This window comes from Lipotes vexillifer, unplaced genomic scaffold (assembly GCF_000442215.2).
Source record: "Lipotes vexillifer unplaced genomic scaffold, Lipotes_vexillifer_v1.1 scaffold2542, whole genome shotgun sequence".
In the NCBI taxonomy this organism is placed as follows: domain Eukaryota; kingdom Metazoa; phylum Chordata; class Mammalia; order Artiodactyla; family Lipotidae; genus Lipotes; species Lipotes vexillifer.
Genome location: NW_006773210.1, coordinates 18,922 through 39,273, shown reverse-complemented (window position 1 = coordinate 39,273; position 20,352 = coordinate 18,922). Strand labels below are relative to the sequence as shown.

General features: G+C 35.7%; 1 protein-coding gene across 1 annotated transcript in view; it reads right to left on the bottom strand.

Moving 5' to 3' along the window:
* The window catches only part of MED13L (mediator complex subunit 13L), a 136,161-nt gene extending 126,820 nt beyond the window's left edge, over positions 1–9,341 (bottom strand). The window contains exon 1 of the mRNA XM_007448160.1: positions 9,262–9,341. The gene's annotated coding sequence lies outside the window, so the exon portion shown is untranslated. The remainder of the gene's footprint in view (positions 1–9,261) is intronic.
* Between the last annotated feature and the right edge of the window lie 11,011 nt (positions 9,342–20,352).

The window sequence follows — 20,352 nt, the reverse complement described above, 5'->3', positions numbered from 1 at the left end:
TAATCAGCTTCTATGTGATCAGTGATTTCCCTCTCACTGAAAGGAAAACATGAAAACACACAATTGCACTGAACGAAGCAGTGTTTTTAACACAGTTTGGATTTGCAACTGACTTATTTCTGCATAAGGGAGTCGTCAAAAGTCATACTGTCACCAGTGATGTGGCAGAAAGTTAGCAAAGTCACCAAGTACCTCAGAGAAGGTTGGAACCAAATTAATGAAGATGCTGAATGTGCCCCCTTTCTCTGCCCTGACCTGCAACTCAATAGAGAATTAAAGAATTTCTGAGTTAGATGTAGATATGGTTAAGTATGAAGGCAAAGTTTCTTTTAACTCAAGAAACAGGTAAAAAGAACTCAGCAACTATCATCATCAATTTTTATGCTCCTCAGTCTCTTAAATCTCAACTGTGGCTGGTCCAAAAGAGAAACTAACTCTCCCTCTCCCTCTCCCTCTCTTTCTCTCTCTCTCTCTCTCTCTCTCTCTCTCTCTCACACACACACACACTCACACACACACACGCATACACACACGTATACAGATACACATGGAGCCTCCAAGACTAAGCAATACAGAAAGTATTTCCATCTGGTGTTTTGTACTTTAAGTTACGGGAAGAAATGTGATGAGACATGTGGCTTTGCTAAGAAAGACAGTTCTACCACCTGATTGATACCTGGGACTATGCTGGCTCAGGAGCAGATAATATTGTGGTACTAATAAGCTCTTGGTTCTCAATCATTCTGGGGTCATGATTCTATGTTAAAAAAAAATCTAATGAAAGTTATTACAGACTCTTTCTCCTAAAAAACACAAGGAAAAGCAAAATACTGTGTACAATTCCATAGTGTTGATGAACTCTGAAGCAGATCCTAGAGTGAGAACTTCTGTACTAAACACTACCATTAATCACTACTAACCCTGCTTTGGCCTAGAATCCCTGCCTATCCCATTCTATCCCTTCCTCCTCTATTTAATTCTATTCATCCTTTCTGTCCCAGATCAGCACAGCATTCTAACATCTACAACTCTGTACTCTCTCCACTGAGTTGTAATGAATCATTTCTGTGGCTATTTTCTCCCAAGAAGCTATGAGCAATTTGGGGGCAGACACAGTTATCTACCTTATTTACTGGCAATATTCAACAAATATTTAAGTGCCTATTATGTAACATGCTTTATGTTCTGCTCTAAAATAATAGGTCTTCAATAAATATCTGAGAAATGAATGCTATTATACACCAATGAGTATTTTCCTATTTGCAGTATAATACTGTTACCCTTCTTGTTTGTAACCACTAATCATGGCCAAACTCACACTGTTATTTGAATTTTCTTGTGTGCATGTGTTTGAGGTAGAAAAAAATTATGTATTTCATTTCTTTATAGTTCATCACCACTCACTCCAGACTAAAATCATAGTAGATACTCAACGTGTGAAAATTCACATAGGTGTTAGAAAACTTTAGGAAGGGACTTCCCTGGTGGCGCAGTGGTTAATAATCCGCCTACCAATGCAGGGGACACCGGTTGGAGCCCTGGTCCAGGAAGATCCCACATGCCGCAGAGCAACAAAGCCCGTGTGCCACAACTACTGAGCCTGCGCTCTAGAGCCCGCGAGCCACAACTACTAAGTGCGCGTGACACAACTACTGAAGCCTGGGCACCTAGAGCCCGTGCTCCACAACAAGAGAACCCATCGCAAGGAGAGGCCCACGCGCCGCAATGAAGAGTAGTCCCAGCTCACCGCAACTAGAGAAAGCTGTGTGCAGCAACAAAGACCCAACGCAGCCAAAAATAAACAGAATAGAATAGAAGAGAACAGAACAGAACACAATAGAATAGAATAAATGTTTAGGAAGACTGGCACTACTGCCCATATGTTTTAATTATACTTGAAGAACAAAGTTAAGCAAATCTTTTTGAGAGAGAATGCTAAGGTATAAAAACTACAGAATATCAGAAATATAATTTCCCTCTTTTATAACTCTATCAACCTTTATTTTACTGTTTTTTGAGGGACAAAATTTATATTTAAGTTGATAAATATATAAACCTAGCAGACAAACTTCATCTGCCAAAAAGTGCTATAAATCAACATCACAAATAGTGCTAAGACTATGTATCAGTTAACCCTGGCTGTCCACTCAGTAACGCCAAGCATTGTTATTGAGATTTTCAAAATTACCTTACTATTAAGATATGACAAAATTCTGTAAAGTAGTTCAATATTATCTTTAAAGATCACAATGTGATTTCAGATTTATAAAATGTTTTGTAAGCAACAGTTCTAGGTAAGTATTCCTCTTTAGAAATAATTCCAAGCCCCCTACTACCTCCCTAAAAAATCACTGTTTCAAGAAGAAAAGAAACAAACACGTGCTGAAAAATGAAAAAGAAATCAGGTTGTGTGTGTGTGTACATGTTTCTGTGTCATGTCCAACAGCTCTAAACAATTAACTACAAGAACAACTTGACTCTGAAGCTGGCAAGCCCCAGTCTCTAACCCCAAAGCCATGGGCAGACCTGACCTACGTTTACAAGAGCCACAGCCGCAGCCGCAGCATAAATCAGCAAGCCATTTCCCAGACGGGACAGTTGGGAGGTTTAGAAGGGAGCCACCACTGGCTTCGCTCTTCTGCGCCCCTCACATTACGCAGGTGTGACAGTTTTCATAGATTTAAAAAGTCCAAGGATAGTGTTATCATCTGCTTACAGAGCTACTTAGATAGACTAAATTTTATATAACTTCGTACCAGAACATCCTCACCAGCATCAAAATCTTTACCTCACCAATCCAATTTACTTCAAACATGTATGAAGTCTCCTCCCAAGAAACTGCAGTGCTCTCAATTCCCAACTAAAAACAAAAACAAAAAACCCCAACCCATATAATTTAAGGCGGAAGAAACCTTTTTCCACTAATCCCTTCTATCTTCATTACTTTGGATTCCTACTGTGCCCTAGTGGATGCTGTCTCCTCTGGCCAAGTAATTCCTATTATTTCCACCCTCTCCAAAATCTCTGCAAGGCTAAGGTCTTTTGTAGGACTAGCCTCACCTGGAACATCCATTTGACTTTCAAACATTTAGTGCCTAATCCCACTCTCTAACCACACTAATAATAATAATAAATTTAAATTTAAAGTCTTAATCCTTTCCCAGTCCTAAAAATATTAATAGATGAAATAATTAGTCTTAGGGTGAACATGTTTTTCTCTAGACATTTACAATTAGATATATGCTTTCATTCACTTGTGTCTACAATGTCTGTAGTATCCCTTCCTTTAATGCACATGCCCCTGAGGTCTGAAGGCTCATTTTTCTACTTCTTTTAAAGAACTGCACACTGTAGCAATTTAACAAAATGGGAATTTATTAATTACTCATTTCCAGCTCCTCTAATCATCTTATTTACCAAAGGATCCTCAATGTTGCAGTATCACATAACCATTTCTTCAACTAGGGCTATACTCTATCACCATTCTCTACTGAATATATTCGTCGCCTTGAAATCCTTGAACCACCACATCCAAGGACCTTGCTCCTTTGCCCTGATAATCACCTCTATTGGATCACAATACCACAGGGCACTGAAAGCTACTAATTTACAAATATGATGTTACTGTTATCATATAATTCCAATTTTCTCCATGTTATTTTTACTGTACTTTTCCAAATTGAGTATCTTCACTCTAAACACCAACTCTTGGCAAATAAGAAGCTCTGAGCCAAGGCAATTTTACAGCTGTGTTATAAACTACCATGGGTGAACAGGCTGACAATCCATTAGGAAAGCAGCACCAATGCACTACTCCAAAGAGCCATTATGCTTTACAAATATCAAATACCCACAGATTAAAGTCTCCCTAAGTAAGCATGGACCGGACAGAGCATAACAGCTTCAAGAGACCCATGTAATCTTCCATTGTGTGCAAAGCAATGATTTGCATTTTAGAGGGGGGGAAAAAAAACACAACAAAACCTTTCCATCAAAATCAGCTGTGTTTAATTTTAAAAACTTAAGAAAATTATAATTAAAGTATACTACCACACATAATAACAATTTGACAGCACTATGGCAGACATTTTAAGTATTTCTTCAAAGCTACAAAAGCAAGATTTTCATAAGTCCCATATGTGGTGCAAATCACTGAAGCATTAATAGAAACTCTGGGTAATATGAACTGCACACATTTCCTGGATTTGTTTTAAAGCTTTTCAACCAAATGTCTTACTTTATTTAAATAGTTACATGAGAAGGATATGGTATATTATGAAAACTATACAAATTATAATAACATAAGAGTAATAGCCATTAAATCTGCAATATTAAAAATGCCAAATGAAATTTCTGAAAAAACCTGCAGGTTTTTGTTTTCCAAACTCTATTCACAGCAAAGTGCTTTTCTATTACTGAGGAGTGTGAGACAACCTAAACTTAAAATACTAAGTGTAACCTTTGACAAGTTCATTAGAAATACATACAAAATCCCATGAAATTGCAAAGACTGATGAAGAACAGTCTGAAATAGAGCATTATTTTTAAAAAGAGAAAGAGAGAGAAAGCAGGCACAAAGGGGTGAAGCGGGGGAGTCAAGTCAAATTAGCAGATTCTATAGAAGTAAAGAAACAAAATGGTATTTTACTATTCTGGTCATTTTGCCAAAAAGGGATAATTGATCATTAAGAAAACAGGAAGCACACTACCTTCTAAGAGAGGAAAAATAACCATGGTTGTATGATCTAAAACCATAAGACTTAGAAGGCCTACACACTTTCAGATACTGAAATTCTGACTCAGAAATCACAGGTGAAGAAAATACCGTAAGAAGCCAATACGGCTCAAAGGTTTCAAAAACATGTATAAATACATTGATAATTGTGTCTTAGAAACATACCTGTGTTTTTAGTAATATAAACAGCACCTGTTTGGAGTATAGGTTATTAGAAGAGAGAAGACCTCAATTAAGAGGTATGGTAGATTGTATCCTTTTCCCAAATATGCGCTATCCCTCCCTGTCCCACTGACATCAAGCTTGGCCATGTGACTTTGGTACCTCCCACTGATGGATAATACCTTCTCATCCACTTGACTTTAAGCTTGGTGGTAAATGTCTTGGTCAATGGAATATGAGCAGAGATGGCATGTGCCACTTCTGAACAGAGGCTTCAATGAATGCGCTATTATGTATTTTGCCATTGCTCTTTGCTCTTTATCAGGTATCTTTGACAGGGGGTGCCCCAACAGCATAATTCCGGCCTGGAGGTAAGAGGACATAGAGCAGTGCTGCAGTAAATGACTCACAATGGTCAGCAGCATGAGCAAGAAATGAACCTCAACTGTCAAAAGACAGTAAGAGCTTTCAAGGTCTTTTGTTACTGCAGCATAACTGCGTCTAACCTGATTGATTAAAGAGGCCACTGCAATACTTCGTGAAACACTTATGAAGTTTTAAAGTAGGTCAGTGGCAATCAAAATGAAGAGAACTGAACTGACTAGAGGAATATCTGGAAGGCTGGAGGAAAGCAGTGAGGATATATAGTAAGAATATATAAGGATATATAGTAATATATAGTAAGAACCACAAACAAGGAAAAATAAATAACTTAGGGGACCAAGATAGTAAACAGGCCACCCCATGGAAGTAGGATTAGATGAATTATATATGACCCCCAAAGAACAGAATCAAGGTAAAGAAAAGAAAACTACAGGGAGACAGACTTCTGCTCAGCATAAGAAAGACTTTCTAACAGTGAGTATTCTCAGAAGATGAAAAGAACTTTAGAAAGTTCGGCTCACATAATCAGAAGTATTCAAGGAAAGGATGGAGGACCACATAAAAAGGATATTATACTTAGAATGGTATTCCAGAATTAGCTGGGTAAACAGACTAACTGACTTTTAATGTTGTGTCCAACCTTGGAAATAGTAATATCAATACTTCTGTTAGCGAAACTAAGTCAATCTTATCTAAATAGAAATGCAAAGACATAACAGAAAATTGCTGAGAGTAAGATAGTAAACTGTAATTCAATAAATTTAGGTTGTAAACAGATAAGTAAGTTACCGCAAGTGCTCTAAGCTATGAGAAGAACAAAAGGGCAAGCATGTATTAGCCAACCCAGTTTCTGTTGACAATGAATAAAGAGAGCTAAAAACAGTCATGTAAAATGCTTCCCTGTCTCATGAGTAGGGTAATTTTCATTCATATAACACAGTTACTTAAAGTTTGATGAAAAGACAATATTATTTTAAAGGACAAAAGAACTATTAAAAATTTTCAAAAGAATCTCAACTCATCCATTCTAATAGTAGAAAGGGAGCTGAACAGCTTAATTATTCATTATTTTCTAAAAGAAGCACTGTTTTGTTTCAAAATAAACTCCTATAGGAGGATTCAAATTAAAATACGCAAAATAATCATTTATGGGGAAAAGGAATTAATAATTATTGAAAATAGGTCAAGTATTATGTGGCAGGCATCATATACAACATCTAACAAAAGCTCAAGATGCATAGTATCCTACATTTAATTTAAAGGGCATTAACTAAGACTTTGTGAGGTTAGGGCAACTGTCCAAATAACGGACCTTGAAATCAAACCAAGGCCCAACCCAAAGTTCTTCTGAACTATCTCAAGCTTTATTGTTTGACATACTGCATATGACACAATTAACTTTCTTATAAAATAATAATTCAATCTGACCTAGACTACAGTTTCTATCATAAACTCTGAATACATGAGCACAGAATAAATTAATTTTCTGCATTTCTCTTTTCTCCCAGTTTTTCTGCTCTTCTAATTTTCTTCCAACAAAGAAACATGCTACCATTTAAAACACAAAATACTAAAAAGAATACAATTCAATCACAAATTCATTAATATTTTTCTGAAAAGAATTATGATATAAAAACAACACAGTGAGCTACAATTTTAAAAATATGTACTTTGTTCCATATACATTAAAAAATTATTGGGACTTCCCTGGTGGCGCAGTGGTTGAGAATCCGCCTGCCAATGCAGGGGGCATGGGTTCAAGCCCTGGTCTAGGGAGATCCCACGTGCTGCAGAGCAACTAAGGCCATGTGCCACAACTACTGAGCCTGCGCTGTAGAGCCTGCGAGCCACAACTACTGAGCCCACGAGCCACAACTACTGAAGCCCATGCGCCTAGAGCCTGTGCTCCACAGCAAGAGAAGCCACTGCAATGAGAAGCCCGCGCATCACAACGAGTAGCCCCTGCTCACCGCAACTAGAGAAAGCCTGCACGCAGAAATGAAGACCCAACGCAGCCAAAAATAAAATTAATTAATTAATTTTTAAAAATTATGTTAAAAGGACTGTGTTTAGAGGTACGTTAATTACTATACAGATATAAGAGCTTTATTCTGGCACAGGATTATGGAAATAGTAAATTTTCCACATTTTCCTGAAGGGACTTTGTGTATACGTGTGTTTTGTTTTGTTTTGTTTTGCAATGGGAGAAAGAACTGCCAAATATCTGGAATATTTAAGAGTACTCAACTCTTAAAATCAATGCTTCTAAAATATACTGCCTTAGTAACAGCCTCTAGGTCTACTCCAAATCACAGAAGGAGGAACAAAAGTTCAGAATGAAAAATAGATAAATTTGGTGGGAAAGGTCTTTCTGAGTGACTTAAATTATGACAACTTATTAACTGTAACTTAAGAATCCTAAGCAGTGATATTGCAGTGATATTACCCTAGATAATAGCTTGGATAAGAAACTTAAAGGTACTAGAATGTCCTTCCAGTTTTGATCACCTAAAAGAACTATAAACTCAGGGAAGGAAGTACAAAGTTTTTCCCACAGACATTCTTAAATAATCCATTCTTTCTCATCTATGCCTCCCCTTAAAACACCATCCAGAGCCTGGGACATATTGTTATGCCAGCAAGTAAGGAGGTGCTCAAACAATGATGAGGACAGGTCAAAAAACCACAGGAGCCCTCATGAAGGGGCTTCCCTCCAGCCGAATCGGCAAGTACTTAGGCATCAAACTAAATGATAGTGATAAATTATAATTCACTGAGTAGTACAGGAATCCCTCTTTTCCAAATTCATATAGATAGAAAGATTAAGAGAGAGAGAGAAATACATAATAAGTCCATGGCAGAAATTGAAAATCTTTTCTTTACAAAAGAATGCCAACTAATAGAAGGAATGGTGACATTACAGTCATACAAGTAATAATTGATATAGACAAGGACCACCAATAGAAGCTTAACCAAGTGACTCAGAATTTCATAACAAATGGGATAATTACACAATCTCGTTGGATCTGGCCACAAATTACTTATTAATTTCAAAGACAGAAATAACAAAGATCATAGTTACTTATTAATCTACAGTGGAGAACCTTGGCAGACCACCACTCACAAGAGAGATCAATGTTAATAATCGTCAATAATGAGAGGCTCAACAAATGGGCCTCCTCTTTCGATACACTGAGAAGGACACAACATAATTTCTATGGTACTCCTATTGAAGAAGCATAAACTAAATCTAATCATGAGGAAACTATCTCAAATTGAGGTACATTATATAAAACATATGGCCTTAACTCGTCCAAAATGTCAATGTTGAGAAAGAAAAAGAAAGGTTAAGGAACTCTTCTAGATTTAAAATGACATGAGAACTAAATATAATGCATGATTACAGAGTAATCTTGGGGGAGGGAGGTTAAGCTAAAAAGAACGTAACTGGGACAAATGGGAACATCTGAGTTGAACTACGGATTAGATAATGGCATTTTATCAAGGTTTTATTTCCTAATTTTCATAATTGTACTGGGCTTATAGGAGAGGATGTCCTTGTCCTCAGGAAATGTACACCTAAATACTTTGGAGTTACAGAAAAAGAATCTCAAATGTGTAAATGACTCTCAGGCGTTTGAGGGAATAAATCTGAATGCACACACATGCACACACATGATTCACATTGGGTGCAAAAGCAGGGTGGGTGAGAGGGTGAGGAATCACACAAATTATAAAGCAAACTGGGCAAAAGAAAAACTGTTAGTGAAGTTGTGTGAAAGGATATATGGAGTACTTTGTGCCACTCCTAGAAATTCTCTAAGTTTGAAATTGTATCAATATAAAAAGAAAGAAGAGATTTATATACATTTTTATAAAGTTGTATGTGAAAGTGTTTTCAGAATTACAGGAAACCCTCTGAGTATCTAGCATTATACTTGGGTGTGTCAAAACCATCGTGATGATATTCCTTCTCTTACCTTTCTAACAGATTGTGGATCGCTTTGAAGAGCAGCGTCCGACATTCGTAGGAGAGGCCATTTTCCCAGAGTCCTTCTTCCACAACTGAAAATAAAACAAAACAAAGCAAAACAAAAAAATGAACCAGTAAGCAGGGCATCCAAATAAAAATAAAAGAAACTTTAAAAATATTTTTCTAAATCAAAGTTAATGAGCTAATTTAAGTAGATTAAATCGCACTGAAACACAGAAAAGAAGTTAAATAATTGCCCAAAGCCATAAGATACTTATGTACAGAAGGGAATAATGTGTTTTGATTTTAAAGTTATTGAAATATAGGCATGGTACAATCCCCCCCCACATAAAGGTCTTACCAACCTGCCTCTTCAAAGTTTGAAATCATCCAAAATTCTCAAATTAATCTTTCTACCTAATAGTGTCACAAAGACTAATTTTGTTATTAAAGTTCTGTTCAAAGTAACAAAATGTCACAAATTAATACAAAGGTTATCATATGTATTTTAAGAGAGAAAACCAGGAAAAAATATCCAAAAATGACATTACACAAATTTCTTTAAATGTTTTGAAAGCAGTATATGAATATGATTTTAAGGACATGATTTTAGGGAGAATGTCAGAGAATTAAATCTTAATATAACATCAAATTTATTTCCTGAACTCATGATTTCATTAATGTTTAATATTTGGGAAAGCATCATATTTGCCTTTGAAATACGTTGTAGCATTACTTAAGAGTCACAAGTAACTCTAACACAAGAGAATCCAACAGACTAACAATGCCTTATGTATTCCTAATGTTCTTTTCATATGTAAAAATTATAAAATGCCCTAGAGAAGATACCTAATTTTCTTCTAAACTATATTAGTTCATTTCAACATAGCAAAAAATTGAAAGGATGCAAACAACATCTGCAGAAGAAAATTTTTTTTTTTTTTTTTTAAAGAAGATGTTGGGGTAGGAGTTTATTAATTAATTAATTTATTTTTGCTGTGTTGGGTCTTCATTTCTGTGCGAGGGCTTTCTCTAGTTGTGGCAAGTGGGGGCCACTCTTCATCGCGGTGCGCGGGCCTCTCACTATCGCGGCCTCTCTTGTTGCGGAGCACAGGCTCCAGACGCGCCGGCTCAGTAGTTGTGGCTCACGGGCCTAGTTGCTCCGCGGCATGTGGGATCTTCCCAGACCAGGGCTCGAACCCGTGTCCCCTGCATTGGCAGGCGGACTCTCAACCACTGCGCCACCAGGGAAGCCCTGCAGAAGAAAATTTCCTCTGCCTTTTACTTGGTGTCTTGACAAAAGTACTCACCAGAGAAAATTCTGACAGAGAATTGAAACACATGTTAAATCCACAACGCATTTTTAATGCATTTACCACACCAACTGACATCTCAAAATGCATCTCTCCTTATTTTCCAATCAGAAAGAATTCAAAAAAGTGTACTTATATTTAAGGGTTTCTCTACAGGACTTTTTTTTAAATGATAAAACTGGATAAATATTTTTTTTCTTGGGATGTCAGATAACTCTTTGTCTTCCTGACTATGTGGCTAATCATGACCTACCAAAATTTTCCAAATTAACCTCTTCAGAGACATTTTATATTATTTATAACTAGAGAAATGGCAATAAAGTACAGCAAATAAACAAACATTCCTGCTATCAATACATTATCTCTGTTCAAGACAAAACATCCAAAAATTTTCTACAGTCCTCTAAAGGCATCATGAATCTCTATTTTCACACATTTATCTTTGGGGTAGAGCTTTCCTGAGTGAGAAAGCAAGCTAACATTTCAATAAAAGGAACATCCCATATTAATTTGCTTTTATTTCCTAATGTAAGCTAAAAATTCCTAAAACTTCATCAACATTCAAAGTCCAACTCTTCTGAATTACTCTTCAAATCAGTCACCAGTAACAGTTTTTTCTACATATTAGTCTTTTGTGCCACAAAGAGTACTGGTGATGCAGTATTTATGAAAAAAGTGTCCCATTCGTCTTTCCAAGATTTTCTTCCAAGTTGGTGACACCTATTCTGCATATTAAAAAAAAAACTTTTATAATTAAAACCTTCAAACATATTTTAATATAGAATAACAGGCCTCAAATAAATTCCTAAGCCAAATTATCAACATTGTGTCATCTGCTTAACCACCCTGCTTTTTTCTTCCTTTCTTTTTGTTTTTCTTCATATATTCTGAGGCAAATCCCACTCCCAAGTACTTCATTATAAATCAAATCAGAATCTAAACAAGGTCTATCAATTACTTCTCAAGTTACATCTCTTAAGTCTCCTCAATTTGCAACAACTCATCTCCTCTTTTCAAATATGGCATTTACTTACTGAAGAAACCAGGTTAGCTGTTTTACAGAATACCTCACATTCTCATCTGATTGTTTCCTCATGAAACAATCCTCATTTTTTAATGTTGGCGCTACTTTGACCTTAACAGAAGAGGTCAAAGGAAAGTTCTCAAACAACAGAGCTCTATTTCTTCCTCAAATGATCCTCAAATAATTTGTTAACTGAAATGTTGAAGGGTTATAGCTGTCTAGACATGCAATGTAGAATACTAAACAAATGTGAGCATGCACAGGCAATGCCAATTACATCACTGTCTTAAGATACCATTATGATTTTATCCTGATTTTAACAATTTTTAAAATAGGTCTTAGAAATTTTTTCTTGAAAAATAATCTTACAAGAGCAATTACAAAAAACCTACACCTAACATCGTACTTACAGTTAAAACCCTGAATATTTTCCCCTAATATCAAAAACAAAGCAAGGATGTCTGCTCTTACCACTCTTATTCCACATTACAGTGGAGGTCTCAGCCAGTACAAGAAAAAGAAGTACCAGGCATACTAACTGGAATGGAAGAAATGAAATGATCTTTTTTTTTCCAGATGACATGACTATTAGAAAGTCCTAAAGAATCAACCAAAAAAAAGCTACTAGAACTAAAACTGAGTTTAAGTCAGTTAAGGTCAACAGATACAAAACAATCATATTTCTATAAACTGTAATGAATAATTAGAAAATTTTACAAATCTGAGTACCATTTATAATAGCACCAAAACCCATGAAATCCTTGGATCTAAATCTTACAGTTGGGAGACTTACACCAACTGATTTCCAGATTTACTATAAAGCTAGAATAAACAAAACAATATGGTACACTACAGAAAGGACAGTTATACAGATCAATAGAACAGAATAGAGAGTCCGGATATAGACCCACAAATATATGGTCAACTGACTTTCAACACAGCTTGCAAAGGCAATACAGTGGAGAAAGAACAGTCTTTTCAACAAATGGTGCTGGATTTAATGAATATCCCAATGTAAAAAAATCAGCCTCAAACCCTACCTCACCCCATACAGAAAACCTCAAAATGGATCATAAAACAAAATGCAAAACCTGAAACTATAAAACTGTGAAAATATAGGAGAAACCTTTTATAAGCTTAGGTTAACCAAAGACTTCAAAGATACGACACCAAAAGCATGATCCATAAATAAAAACTGTTAAAAAGAGCTTCATCAGTATGAAGAACTCAGTTCCTTAAAAAGCACACAAAAGTTACATTAAGCTATGGAGAAGATAAGCCACAGATGGGGGAAAAGCAGTTACAAATCACGTATCTGACAAGGACTTGTATTTAGAAGATGCTATTCTTGAAAAAAATTCCTAAACAACACAAATTAAAAAAAAATTTTTAGAGAATGGACAAAAGGTTTGAACAGATACTTCACCAAAGAAGATACATGAATGGTAAATAAAAACATGAATATATGCTCAAAACATCACTAGTCATTAAAGAAATGCAAATTAAAATCACAGTAAGATAACACCCCTTATAATGGCTTAAAAGAAAAACAAAATACTAAGTGCTAGTGAGCATACAGAGTAACTAGAATTGTCCTATACTGCTAAAAGAAATGCAAAATTAGTACAGTCACTGTGGAAAAGCTGACTTTGGCAATTTTTCTAAAGTTAAACATACACTTTACATACAGCCCAGCGATATCCTTCCTAGGTATATATTCAAGTAGAATAAGAACTTAGGTTCACATGAAAAACTGCAGCAAATGTTTTTACTTGTTTTTCTTTCCCCCCCATAATTGACAAGAACTGGAAACAGTTGTCTCTCAACTGGGGAAAGGACAAACAGTGGAAAATCCATATAACGGGATACTATTCAGAAATAAAAGGAACTACTGATACACTCAAACCATGAATGAATGTCATTATGCTAAGTGAAAAAAGCCATACTCAAAAGACCGCATGCTATATGTTTTTATGCACATAATATTCCTGCTCAATGGTCTCCAGGGATGGGGGTGGTTGGAGGAGGGCTGTTAACAAAGGGACATGAGAAATTGGGGCAAGGGGGGGATGGGGGTTGGGGGGGACAGGTTCTGGATTATGCTTACATTGATTTTTTGAAATACATTTTTAGTGCTAAAAATGAGAACAGGGTGTGAATTAAAAGGACTCCTATTCTAAATATGTATTCCAAACATAATTGTTTTTACCCAAAGGATTGGTGTCTATTTGGTTAACCTTCACTCATAAATTATTAAAAGCAAAAAACAAAAAAAACAGTTTAGGGCTTCCCTGGTGGCGCAGTGGTTGAGAGTCCGCCTGCCGATGCAGGGGACACGGGTTCGTGCCCCGGTCCGGGAAGATCCCACATGCCGCGGAGCGGCTGGGCCCGTGAGCCATGGCCGCTGAGCCTGCGCATCCGAAGCGCCTGTGCTCCGCAATGGGAGAGGCCACAACAGTGAGAGTCCCGCGTACCGCAAAAAAAAAAAAAAAAAAAGAAAAAAAAAAAACAGTTTAAGCAAAAAGAGACCGCAGACCCGACCACAGTGTTCCTCCCCAACAACACAATATACTGTTATTTATATTATGTACTTTATGTTAATTACTATATACAAATAGAACAAAGTAATTCAGGAAAATATTTTATGTTAATTACTATAATACAAATAGAACAAAGTAATTCAGGAAAATATTTTTGTTTTTAAATATTAAAAATTAATTTGAAAACAAACCTTTATTAATATTATTAAATAATTAATTAAATTCTTATATCTCCCTCATATAGTATTAAAAAGTTTAGGAAACAATGTAATAGAAAACAAGGAAGAAAGTAATTACATGAAGTAAAACAGATCCCACTACATTAAGCTCTTGTTTAAGAAAAGTAAACTAAAGGTGAAAAAAATAGAAAATTATGAATTATCCTATAAGTTAACCAGTAAATTTTTAAATAAGTCAGTAGAGGTAATTAAAAAGGATACAGTGTTTGGACTTCATATAAACATTAAAATTTCATAAGTTACATATTTTATTAAAGATTTGAAAGCAGTCAGTAATTTACTAGAAGTCAACAACTGTGATCCAAGATTAACCACTCTAATAAATACTATTATTTAAGCTATGGATTTAAGGATAATGCATTAACATGCTAATTCTTTTAATTTACTATCTGTATATAGCAAATAAACTTGTGGAAAGGAATATAAGTCAGACCATATTTTATTTCTTATCTATTTCACATAAAAAATTTCCAGAAATACAAGAGTGATGTATATTTCAATGAATCTCTAAAATTCCAAAGTAAGTTAAATCTAGAATGACATTTTTGGAGTTTAATAATAGATATTTGGCCGATAATCACTGCCCAACAGTTCTTGGCTGTGTTATACTTCAAGCACCAGGACAGAAATTAGGAATGCTCTCAAAAATCAAATAGAGACTTTGAAAACCACTGTGAGGCAAAATTACTTTAAATACTTGGCAGAACTGCTATCAAATGTTGAAAGTCTTTTATTTTAAAATAATAAGAAGAGAGCTTCCCTGGTGGCACAGTGGTTGAGGGTCCGCCTGCCGATGCAGGGGACACAGGTTCGTGCCCCGGTCCGGGAAGATCCCACATGCCGCGGAGCGGCTGGGCCCGTGAGCCATGGCCGCTGAGCCTGTGCGTCCGGAGCAACAGGAGAAGCCACAACAGTGAGAGGCCCGTGTACCGCAAAAAAATAAAAAATAAAAATAAAATAATAAGAAGTTGTTTTCTACCCAGAAAACAATCTTCCTCATTTTATGAGGCTTTATGTACCAAGTCTGAACCAAGCACTCCATATAAATGGAGGGGATGGGGGAGTGCTACTTTCCACCACAACGCTATGAGACAGAGTAAAGGACACAAAACATTCACTTTTGCCACTTTTGCCATTCAGTACCTGACTTCTTCCCATAGGCAAATTGCCTATTTCATCAGTTCTGGTTGGGGACGAAGATGGTCAGTCACCCTTAACAGGAGTTGAAAATGCTGATTCACCTACAATATGGGCAAGGATATATATATCCTAACTACTAGATGCTCCGGCACCATACTTTGACCATGGATCTAGGGACTCAAAAGGCAGTGGATGGAGAGATCTTTCTGTCAGCACTAAAAAGAGAGGCTACAAGATCAAGTTTCCTGAGGTTAAAGTAGCAGAGGTACTGTAGCATCCAGTGCTTGGTGTTGACAGCACCAGTTTCTCATCAGACCAACCTGGAGCACTGATCCTAAAAGTGAATACTCAGTATTCTTTTAATCAACTCCTTTTCTTAGTTTACAACTAAGAACAATGATCAATAGTTTATTCTTATCTCTATTTTATAAGTGAAAAAACTAAGGCTTAAAAATCTTAAACTTGCCCAAGGTCACATAATATATTCAAAAATCTAGTTTAAATGTATCTATACTCAACAGCTAACGGGATCAAATGCATTTTATATCTACTTTTATAAGTAGTAAATATACAAATTATTCCATTAATTAAACTCCTCAGGGGAAGCAATTTATTTTCATAACTGCACTGACTAGGACCTTTCAGATATTCATAAACCTGTTTTGAACTGACTTGTTATTATGTGTGCACATACTTTTCAAATTTCATTGGAATTAGCTTCAATCTAAAATCTCCTTATATTCAGTAAAGAGGATTAGTAGCAAAGATGGGATTCAAATCCAACTTTTCTGACTATCGCCCATGCTCTTTCCGTTACACCACTTCTCCATAAGGCTTGTGTTGTTAAACTACCCCACCCCCCTTTTATTCTTAGGACTGACTAGAAAGGCAACCTTCAACACTTACATTTCCCCTTGGATTCACAATTTGCACCTTAAATTATTGCCTTCTAAATAGCTGCAAAGTAACCTTTTCAAAGGTTAAACAAAACTGAAATCACAGAAACAGGTTTTTTAACTAATTTATCTGATACATCCTCCTCCCAAGGTAAAATTTAAACCAACACTTCATTTGCTTCATACTGAGATTTTTCAGAAAGTATCCTCTTTTGGGGGGGCGGGGGGGAGGGGAGTCAGGGCATAGTTGCTCTAGGTTGTTTCTATAAATGACACGAGGCGCATTTACTACTTAATTCTCTATCTCCCTTCCAATGTGGACAGAGAAGAATAACAACTGCCAAGAAGTTTTACAAGAAGGCCAGCAGGTGCAGGGCCCTATCCTTATGAAACCTACAATCTCCCCAGGGCATAACTGTCTTCATCTTTAAAAGAAAAGAAAAAAGCCTTTCTAATTCTTTTGATCTTTCAAGTTTCAACTTAAATGTTTATCAACTCCTTAAGATTATAAATTAGCAAGAAGACTATCTCTACAGTGTATACTTAGGTATAATGGAAAATTGTTTCTAAAACTTTGTTAATAGTCTCAGGAAATAAAAGCACCAAGAGAAGTAAAATGAACGTACAATAAATGACTGGCAAAACTCAACCAAAATACATTCCTAAATTAAAACTTTCTCTTGATGTTATGTGGTCAATTATAGCCAGACTGAAACTGAAAAATAAAACTAAGTACTACCACAGCTGCCTACTTAAAAAGAAAAACTATTTTGGCACTAAAGTTACCTCACTTAAACTGCAAAAGCTATAATCAGAATTTGTTTAAATGGCTCTTATTTAACCTTTTTTAATATAGTAATTCTCATAATCAAATATTTAAGCTGCACAAGTATTATATAAATGTTTTCTTTTAGCAGAGAGACAGTGTTTTAGAAAGGAAAATTTAAATAGCAGTCTAATTACTGCTTAGTTCCCAAATAATTTTTCAAAATCATCACAAATTGTAATACAACTTCTTTCAACTTTGCGAAACATGGCTCCTTGCAGAACTAATAAGCTTCTCTGAAAGAAAAATCAAATAAAAGGTTCAGGGAAAAAAAGTCAATATGGCAAAATATCAAAGCAGCATATACTTCAATGATTTTGTGTTTCCCAGCAGAGATCATGGAAAGATATCTTTTCCAATTCGACAAATGAAACTGACATACTTTACTTGAAGGGGAAAAAAATGGGAAGAGGGAGAATGGAATAGGCTAGGGAGGAGCAGAAAGATTGTGAAACCTTCAAGAAATTCAAGCTCATGCTTTTAGAATTCAGGTCACCATGCCTTACACAGTTTAAAAGTAGAATTACTTTCAAAGAATACATATTTCCTCTGAGCTATGATACATATTTCCTTTTAATGTATCATATTGCAGCAACAGCTGAAATGAACGTCTAGACATCAAAAACACTTCTTGCTCCCACCTACTGCTTTTTTACCTCAGGCATCAAAACTAATGAAACCTATTATCCAGAACATTGAGTTCAGTAACCACATTGGCCATTGCAAATACTGGAGGGGGGAGGGACACTTTCAGGGATGGCACTCCTTATTCAGCCATTAAAATTACTGAAAATCAAATTGTACTCCAAACTCCAGAAACACAAATAGATTAAAGCAAGGCACATGAAATGAGGAGATTATTTGCCAGTCAGATTTCAGTGACAAAATGCTAAAGATAATGCAGCTCTGAATCCAGGATTTATAATTTTCCCACTGCCTTTATGTTCAACCTTTATCTGTAATATATAAAGCCCACTAGTTTTGTTATTTTTAACTATTAAATCTACTACCTAGGAATTGTACTAAGCAAATACTATAATAACGTTTATCAATTTATCATTTATCCATTTAATTTTAAGGGTTGCACCAAATGAAGTATTTTAAAGATAAATATATAGAGATTTTTGAAGTGTCTGCTTTCTTTTCTTTTTTTTAATTGGGCTGTAGTTGATTTACAGTGTCTTCTTAAAACTGACTTACAAAAAAACTGAGTAACAAAGTAGCATAATGCTATGTTAATTCTGAAATACAGCATTATACCCATAAAAAATCCAATTACATAACAACACTATTGATTGATCAAAGTTATGTTGCCATCGACTGCCTTGTAAAATCTATATTTGAAGTCATAAATAACTAAATGGACTGACTTATTACTTAATTCAAATTCAACCCACTTAGAGTTCTGATTTCCTTGATTTGCTTGTGGGTGTAGAATATGTGGTATCAGTTAACAAATCTATGTTGAAATGGATTTTAACTATCCCAGTGTCAATTCATCAGTCAAATAAGAATTAGAGATAGAAGATATATATATCAAAATGCTCCATTTGTTTTGACCTATTTGCCACTTTAAATGATTATGAACATTGACAATATTCATCAGGCAGAAGCACTGTTGTAATTCAAAATTTTAACAGTATAATGTCTAACTAAGGAATCTCTAACAGCATGAGTTCTCTGCCAGTTGCAGGATAACCAGAATTTTAATGACAGCTTCTACACAGCACTGTAGCAGTTGAGACATGACCCAAGTTAGCATTTCAATGGATCACAGGACTCCATGTAAAGCCACTAAACTTTAAATTGAAGGAGACCATAAAACTAAATTTCTAGATAAATTGAACAAGACCTTCAAAAGACAACTGCTACAGAAAACAGTCAGGCTGCAGTGTTACTTTAACAGTCACACAGTGAAAAAGAAATCTTGCACAATGGCTGTTACTGACTTCTAAGAACTAAACTTGCCCCCATTTGCTACTCTTTTCAAAGATTTTTAAGTAATTATTACTTTTTACCCTTTCAAGCTATTAATATGCTCTTAATTTTGTTAATAATACACGTAAACAAATAAAGGCCTAGAGGGACAGCCATCAAAATTAACAGTTATCTTTGGTTGCTGGAATAATTATTATTTTCTTCTTCACCGCTTTGTGTACGTTAGAGATTTTCTTCAATGAACATGTTCCTTTAAAAAGGTACATCATATTTGAAATCGATTTTTTAAAATAAGGCTACTATTATTTATTAAACAGCCACATGCTTTTAAAAAAAATAATGCTGTGTGTTCATAAATTACAAGAAAGATCAACATTCTTAGGACAGGAATCACCACAGGAGAAAATTAAATTTTGAAAGAGGAGGAAAACCAGATATGTGATTCAGGTAGAACGTTTATATTTAAATCCATCAACACTGCAAAACAAACATTTTATAAACTTCCTCTAAGACAATGACTTTAATCAAGATGACTCAACTACTGATTTCAAGATTGGCACAATTGAGCAGTAAAAATTAAAAATACTTCCTTCCACTCTTCAGACACAACCTGATTTGAAACACAACACTCACACACCAGACTGCTACTAAAATTCTGAGAGCAAGTCCCCAGATTGCCTTTTACACTAAAGCTCAAACAGTTGTCTGTCACTGCTCTTACAGTGAGTAATCCATGCAGCTGTAACTGTTTGAAATGCAGCTGTCTCGCTGGCATTCTCTCCCCACCCCCACTCATCCAGCATTTCTGTTCTTGCTACAATAATCTTACAGAGCATTTTACAGGAGGCTTAGCCCTGGCTGAGGGCACTCTACGGCATGACCGAGAGAACATGGAAACACGATTCATTAGACACGCCTGGAGTGATAACAATGGTGCTGCTTCTTGCTGCCTTTCATTTCGTACATCAGGCTGAGACTAATGCATTCTCGTTACACAACAAGCACATTTATAGACAGGAAAAAACTGTAATCACCTTTGATTAAGAGACAGCATATTTTTCCTATATGAGCTGCCAGCCATACTGACAGAATAATTATTTTTTTAACTGACAGGTTAAAATAGCAAATGTAGCAAAAATAACATCTGCCTGAGGGGGAGGGGAAGGGGAGGGGCTGGGGAGG